The sequence below is a fragment of the Pseudophryne corroboree genome, chromosome 6 (genome assembly GCF_028390025.1).
Source record: "Pseudophryne corroboree isolate aPseCor3 chromosome 6, aPseCor3.hap2, whole genome shotgun sequence".
Lineage (NCBI taxonomy): Eukaryota > Metazoa > Chordata > Amphibia > Anura > Myobatrachidae > Pseudophryne > Pseudophryne corroboree.
The window spans coordinates 198981726-198990121 of NC_086449.1; positions in this window are offsets into that span (position 1 = coordinate 198981726).

An 8396-nucleotide genomic window follows, 5' to 3' on the forward strand; every position below is an offset into this window, starting at 1 on the left:
TGAGCGATTCCATTTTGAACTTGAATCTTTTCAGATAAATGTTCAGGGACTTTAAATTTAATATAGGTCTGACCGAACCGTCAGGTTTCGGTACCACAAACATTGTGGAATAGTATCCTGTTGAGGAAGGGGAACCTTTACCACCACCTGCTGGAGAAATAGCTTGTGAATTGCCGCTACCACTACTTCCCTTTCTATGGGGGAAGCTGGCAGGGCCGATTTTAGGTAACGTTGAGAGGGCATCACCTCGAATTCCAGCTTGTATCCCTGAGACACAATCTGTATAGCCCAGGGATCCACCTGTGAGCGAACGCACTGGTGGCTGATATATCGGAGATGCGCCCCCACCGCTCCTGGCTCCACCTGTGGAGCCCCAGCGTCATGCGGTGGATTTAGTGGAAGCCGGGGAGGACTTCTGTTCCTGGGAACTAGCTGTAAGGTGCAGCTTTTTTCCTCTGCCCCTGCCTCTAGCAAGAAAGGAAGCACCTCTAAACTTCTTGCTTCTTTGTGCGCGAAAGGACTGCATTTGGTAATACGGTGCTTTCTTCGGTTGTGAGGGAATTTATGGAAAAAAGGTTGACTTCCCAGCAGTAGCTGTGGAAACCAGGTCCGAGAGACCGTCCCCAAACAATTCCTCACCCTTGTAAGGTAACACCTCCATGTGTTTTTTGTAGTCGGCATCACCTGTCCACTGCCGAGTCCACAGGACCCTCCTGGCAGAAATTGACATTGCATTAATTCTAGAGCCCAGTAGGCAAATGTCCCTCTGGGCATCCCTCATATATAGGACAGTGTCTTTTATATGCCCCAGGGTCAGCATAATGGTATCCCTGTCTAAGGTATCCATTTCCTCAGATATATTATCTGTCTACGCTGCTACAGCACTACACATCCACGCCGACGCAATTGCCGGCCTCAGTAGAGTCCCTGAATGTGTATAAACAGATTTCAGGATACTTTCCTGCTTTCTATCTGCAGGATCCTTTAGGGTGGCCGTATCCTGCGACGGCAGGGCCACCTTCTTAGATAAGCGTGTCAGAGCTTTATCTACCCTAGGGGAGGATTCCCAGCGCTCCCTGTCCTCTGGTGGGAAAGGGTATGCCATAAGTAACCTTTTGGAAATCAGGACTTTCTTATCTGGGGAATCCCACGCTCTTTCACATAACTCATTTAACTCATGTGAAGGGGGAAAAGTCACCTCTTGCTTTTTCTCCCCATACATATAAACCCTCTTGTCAGGGACTGATATGTGTAAAATATCCTTCATCGCTATAATCATGTAACGTATAGCTTTTGTCATTTTTGGTTGCAATTTTGCATCATCATCGTCGTCGACACTGGAGTCAGAATCCATGTCGACATGTGTGTCAACCATTTTGGATAGTGGGCGCTTTTGAGACCCTGAGGGCCTCTGCGCTGTAGGATCAGGCATGGGTTGAGACCCTGACTGGTCCGAGGTATCAGCTTTATCCAACCTTTTATGTAAGGAGTTTACATTATCATTTAACACCTTTCACATATCCATCCAATCAGGTGTCGGCACCGTCGGCGGCGACACGTCAGTCAACTGCACTTGCTCTGCCTCCACATAGCCCTCTTCGTCAAACATGTCGACACACGCGTACTGACACACCACACACACAGGAGAAGCTCTAAATGAGGACAGGACCCCCACAAGGCCTTTTGGAGAGACAGAGAGAGAGTTTGCCAGCACACACCCCAGCGCTATATAACCCAGGGATTACACAGTAACTTAGTGTTTACCCAGTAGCTGCTGTATTATGATTTATGCGCCTAAATTTATGTGCCCCCCCTCTCTTTTTTACCCTTCTACCGTGATTCTGCAGGGGAGAGCCTGGGGAGCTTCCTCTCAGCGGAGCTGTGGAAGGAAAATGGCGCTGGTGAGTGCTGAGGAAGAAGGCCCCGCCCCCTCAGCGGCGGGCTTCTGTCCCGCGATTTCTTGTAAAATAAATGGCGGGGGCTCATACATATAACAGTGTGCCACTGTCTATATGCAGCATTCGCCAGGAGGTAACAATTGCTGCCCAGGGCGCCCCCCCCTGCGCCCTGCACCCTACAGTGACCGGAGTGTGTGGGTTAGTGTGGGCGCAATGGCGCACAGCTGCAGTGCTGTGCGCTACCTCATGTGAAGACAGGAGTCTTCTGCCGCCGATTTCGATGTCTTCTCCGCTTCTGCCGGCTTCTGTCTTCTGGCTCTGCGAGGGGGACGGCGGGGCGGCTCTGGGAACGGACGACAAGGTCAGGTCCTGTGTTCGATCCCTCTGGAGCTAATGGTGTCCAGTAGCCTAAGAAGCGAAACCTAGCCGCAGTTAGTAGGTTTGCTTCTGTTGGAGATAAGCCTCCTCTTATCAATTTCCTTCAATTGTCTGTTGTTACCCTTTGTTTACCAATCGATTGGGAATCCCAGGAAGCCGACACCACACGTCAGTTATGTCCAGCAAAATGAGACTCCCTTCACTTTATTTAGCATGACATTATATAGAGAAAAAGCTACTTGCATGAACACTTGATACACGTCATATTTCAAAACAAACTGCATCTCTTCTCATAACTCCTCTCAGGGTGACATCCCCCTATGTGTCCTTCAGAGAAGTCTAAACACACAGAGACTGTCTAATAACATGTTTTCAAGAATTATAGCTACGACCTTGCTTCACACAGAATGTACTAACTATGAAATGTCAGCATTATTATGATTAACTCAGAAAAGCATACTTCTACTTCACTATATCATGGCTGCTACTTAACAAAATGGCTGACATGCTTAAGCTATATACATCTATCTTCCTCAGTCCCTCCTTTCATAATAAAATGACATTACCGCTGATAACAAGATGACATTACAGTTGAGCTACAAGGCATCACATAAACTCTGCCTAAAAAGACTAAGCAAACAGTCTAGCTATAATGGTGCTAAAGGCTATGTTCCCATAGGATCGTGCTTGTCACTCTATCCCACGGAAGGTAAAGAATCGTTCACATCATATCCATTAAGGTAGACTGTTCACGGCTCCTTCTTGCCAAGCTCTTCTGTAGTTTTGTTAACACTCGGAGGATTCACATCTTTGAGTTTACAGATTTCTTTCAAGCTGAAAGGAAAGGAAACAAAATAGCATCTTAAAATACAGATATATGCAAATTGCTAAGCCAACAATTTTAATAAAAACATCACTATTCCAACAATCTACTCTTTGATCCCGCTAAATCAATTAGCTGGGTTTGAGCAGAACATTTCTCTAACCCACTTCTTGCGCACTATTTGTTTCATTAGTAATAATATACAACACATTCTTGGAGTTCTCTTCATACATATTCTAAAAAATATTACACTATTTTAGTAGTATGTATTTGCTTTAAACAAATTAAAACCTATTATACGGTTATGTAGTGGGGACAGATGTCCATTCCCCTCCTTTTCCAGATGTGGGCCCATGTGAGCCCAGCATTTCTTAATTAACTGGTATCTTTGAACTTCTAGAGATTTCATGATTTTTACTTTAACTTGACTTAACACAAACTCTAGTGTGAAAACACACTTCTTATATACATATATATAAGAAGCACATACTACATATACTACATATATAAAAAGTATATACTTATATACTGAACACTGGTACGTAACTTTGGATTGGCGGACATGCCAGTCCCTGTCCTCTCCTATGAGAGATATAGAGTATATTATGACAACAATGACTACTAAAGTTCCCAATATAATGACCCATAGTGGTCTGTCTAGTTTAGGCCCAATTAGCTTCTGCATGCTTGTGTATTTCATTGTTCAAACTTAACGAGCAAAATTGCAGTGGAACCCAAGTCTCTCTTTCCTTAATTGACACAGAAGTGGGCGTGGTCAGCAACACTCGATATGGACCATCAAATCTGGGCTCAAATGACTTTTTCACATGTCTTTCCAGATACACCCGATCTCCTGGTTAAAGCTTAAGCTATATACATCTATCTTCCTCAGTCCCTCCTTTCATAATAAAATGACATTACCGCTGATAACAAGATGACATTACAGTTGAGCTACAAGGCATCACATAAACTCTGCCTAAAAAGACTAAGCAAACAGTCTAGCTATAATGGTGCTAAAGGCTATGTTCCCATAGGATCGTGCTTGTCACTCTATCCCACGGAAGGTAAAGAACCGTTCACATCATATCCATTAAGGTAGACTGTTCACGGCTCCTTCTTGCCAAGCTCTTCTGTAGTTTTGTTAACACTCGGAGGATTCACATCTTTGAGTTTACAGATTTCTTTCAAGCTGAAAGGAAAGGAAACAAAATAGCATCTTAAAATACAGATATATGCAAATTGCTAAGCCAACAATTTTAATAAAAACATCACTATTCCAACAATCTACTCTTTGATCCCGCTAAATCAATTAGCTGGGTTTGAGCAGAACATTTCTCTAAACCACTTCTTGCGCACTATTTGTTTCATTAGTAATAATATACAACACATTCTTGGAGTTCTCTTCATACATATTCTAAAAAATATTACACTATTTTAGTAGTATGTATTTGCTTTAAACAAATTAAAACCTATTATACGGTTATGTAGTGGGGACAGATGTCCATTCCCCTCCTTTTCCAGATGTGGGCCCATGTGAGCCCAGCATTTCTTAATTAACTGGTATCTTTGAACTTCTAGAGATTTCATGATCTTTACTTTAACTTGACTTAACACAAACTCTAGTGTGAAAACACACTTCTTATATACATATATATAAGAAGCACATACTACATATACTACATATATAAAAAGTATATACTTATATACTGAACACTGGTACGTAACTTTGGATTGGCGGACATGCCAGTCCCTGTCCTCTCCTATGAGAGATATAGAGTATATTATGACAACAATGACTACTGAAGTTCCCAATATAATGACCCATAGTGGTCTGTCTAGTTTAGGCCCAATTAGCCTCTGCATGTTTGTGTATTTCATTGTTCAAACTTAACGAGCAAAATTGCAGTGGAACCCAAGTCTCTCTTTCCTTAATTGACACAGAAGTGGGCGTGGTCAGCAACACTCGATATGGACCATCAAATCTGGGCTCAAATGACTTTTTCACATGTCTTTCCAGATACACCCGATCTCCTGGTTAAAGCTTGTGGGGATTCAGATTTGCTCCTGAATCTGGGAGAAAGGCAAACTAGAAAATACAGAAGTGTCAGTTTCTTCAGTAAGACTTTTTTAACATATGCAGTCAAATTACCATATGTATGCTGTAACCCTTACGGATAATAACATTTTATCTTAGGCATGCTATCAAACAATATTTCATAAGGTGAATAACCTATGATTTTACTGAATATGGTTCTAATATTAACCAGTACTAAAAATAAAGACTTTAGCATCCCCCGGTGGTTTCTGTGACACACTGTCAGGTTTGGTTTTGCTTGTGTCCCCGGAGGGGGCGCTAGTGGGTCAGTGGAGGTAGGATGGAAGAAGTGAGGAGGCTGGATTGGGTTTCTGCGCATCAGCGCAATGGTGTTTTATTAACATAAAAGTTCACACAATAAGGCAGCAGAATAACGTGCAGGAATAAACAATAAAAAGTATGCAATGGAAATGGTGCAGCTTGGAAGCTGAGAGTCTATGGAGGAAATGGTAATGATGGATAAGTTCACTGGTGTGAGAACCAGAATGGTTTAAAACGTGGAGCCAGCAGAGATGGTAATAAATGTGTAGCAAACCTGGTAGCAGATGCAGGAGACTCAGGTGGAAGTTCATAGAGCAGTTCGTTAAGCACAGGCAGCTAGCAAGCTGCTTCACAGGTGAGGTGATGGAATGCACCTGGAGAGAGTCTCTACTGCAGAGGCTGAAGCACACTGCGGTTGTAGTTAGGTGTGGAGCCAAATACAGATGCAGGGGTTGCTGATGCTTGTAGTTCCACGGAGATGTAGGAAGGTAACCAGGAACACGGAGGAACAGGTAGGTAACCAGGAACACGGAGGATCCAGGAAGGTAACCAGGAACACGGAGGAATCCAGGCACATGGGTCGCAGGAGTGACACAAAGTTCAGGACAACCACAGGCTCACCCTGCAGCTCCTAATATACCCCCTGGTGTGCAGACATTGGTTGGAGTGGGAAAAGGAGGTGCGGCCAAGCTCCGGATTGGCCGCCGTACTCTAACCGATGGAGACTGTCATGGCGGCGCCCATGCCGCTGCCCGGCGGGAACGCGGCGTGCTCACACGCCCCCTGTTACAGGAGCGTTCCTAGGCCCAGGATGACGTCTGGCGGCAGAGGAGCGGACGACAGCAGAACGTAGGGACCCCGGACGGAGTCCGCACCGACAGACAGATGTGGCTGTGGTGAGTCGATTCCTGACAGTACCCCCTCCTTTATGGGTGGGCACTGAACACCCACGTGGCTTGGAAGGATGAGTTCTGTGGAAGACACGGACCAACCTTGGAGCATGGACATCTGACGAATTCACCCAACTTCTCTCCTCAGGACCATAACCGGACCAGTCGATAAGGTATTGTAGACGACCGTACCGGCAACGGGAATCCAGAATCTTCTCTATCTCGAACTCCACGCCCCGCTGAGTTCGCACTTTGGGGCCGACTGGAAGAGCTCTTTGGAAGCGATTCAGGACTAACGGTCTGAGGAGAGAGACATGAAAGGCATTAGGTATTCGTAGAGAAGGTGGTAACTTGAGCTTGTAGGCCACAGGACTGATGACTCTTTCGATGGAAAAGGGACCGATGAAACGTGGTGCAAATTTCATCGACGGGACTCTAAGACGGAGGTTCCGGGTGGAAAGCCAAACCTTGTCACCAGGTTTCAGGCTAGGAACTGCACGTCTTTTGCGGTCAGCAAAGAACTTATACCGGCTAGAAGCCTTCTTGAGAGAAGCATGAATCTTCCTCCAGGTTGAAGAGAACTGACTCAAGACAGCAGTGGCAGCAGGAACATCAATGTGAGGAAGTTCTTGAAAATCTGGAACACGGGGATGTTGTCCATATACAGTAAAGAACGGAGTTGTTTCTGTAGCAGTATGGTAGCGGAAATTGTGGGCAAATTCAGCCCATGGGAGCAAGTCCAACCAGTCATCTTGAGAAGACGAAACATAAAGTCTTAAAAAGGTTTCTAACTCTTGGTTTACCCTCTCCGTCTGCCCATTCGTCTGAGGGTGGTAGGCTGACGAAAACTTGAGGTTGACTTGCATGGCAGAACAAAGGGCTCTCCAAAATCTTGCCACAAACTGAACTCCACGGTCAGATATAATTTCAGTGGGTAGTCCATGTAAGCGGAAAATCTCCCGTAGGAAGATTTGGGCAAGCTTTGGTGCGGAAGGAAGACCCTGGAGTGGTACAAAATGGGCCATTTTGGTAAACCTGTCAACCACAACCCAGATGGTATTGAATCCTTGAGAAGAGGGAAGGTCAGAGATGAAATCCATGGACAAGTGTGACCAGGGACGGCTGGGAACAGATAATGGTTGTAACTGACCTGCTGGAGATTGTCGAGGAGACTTGTGCTGCGCACACTTCGGGCAGGATACCACGAAATCTTTGATGTCAACTTTCATCTTCGGCCACCAGTATGTCTCAGAGAGGAACTTGAAAGTTTTCAGGACACCAGGATGCCCAGTGAATTTGGACTGATGAGCCCAAGACAGCAACTTGGAACGGAGTTCTGGGGAAACAAAAGTCTTACCAGGAGGTGGAGCAGGAGAAACTTGAGACGAAGCAAATACCACTGGACTCAGGATGGAATGCGGAACCGAGTCGGACGTCTCCTCTTCGGACTCCATAGATCGGGATAAAGCGTCTGCCTTGATATTCTGAGAACCTGGGCGGAAATGAAGCTTAAAGTTAAAACGAGAGAAGAACATAGCCCACCGGGACTGGCGAGGATTGAGGCACTGGGCTGCCTTCAAATAAAGCAGATTTTTATGATCCGTATAGATGTTGAACGGAAATTTGGCCCCTTCCAGGAGATACCTCCATTCCTCAAGGGCCAGCTTGATCGCTAGTAGTTCTTGATCTCCAATGGAATAGTTAGCTTCTGCAGGGAGGAATTTACGAGAATAAAATCCACAAGGGTGAATCTTCCCATCAGTTCCCTTCTGGGAGAGAACAGCTCCAACTCCTACTGTGGAGGCATCCACCTCCAACTCGAATGGTTTGTTTACATCCGGTTGAGACAGAACTGGAGCAGACATAAAGGCCAGCTTGATCTTTTGAAATGCCGCTAAAGCTTCGTCTGACCAGTTGGAATGATCTGCCCCTTTCCGAGTTAAGTTGGTAATAGGAGCGATGAGAGTTGAAAATCCTCGGATAAACTTCCTATAATAATTGGCGAATCCCAGGAATCGCTGAATAGACTTGAGACTACTTGGAATGGACCA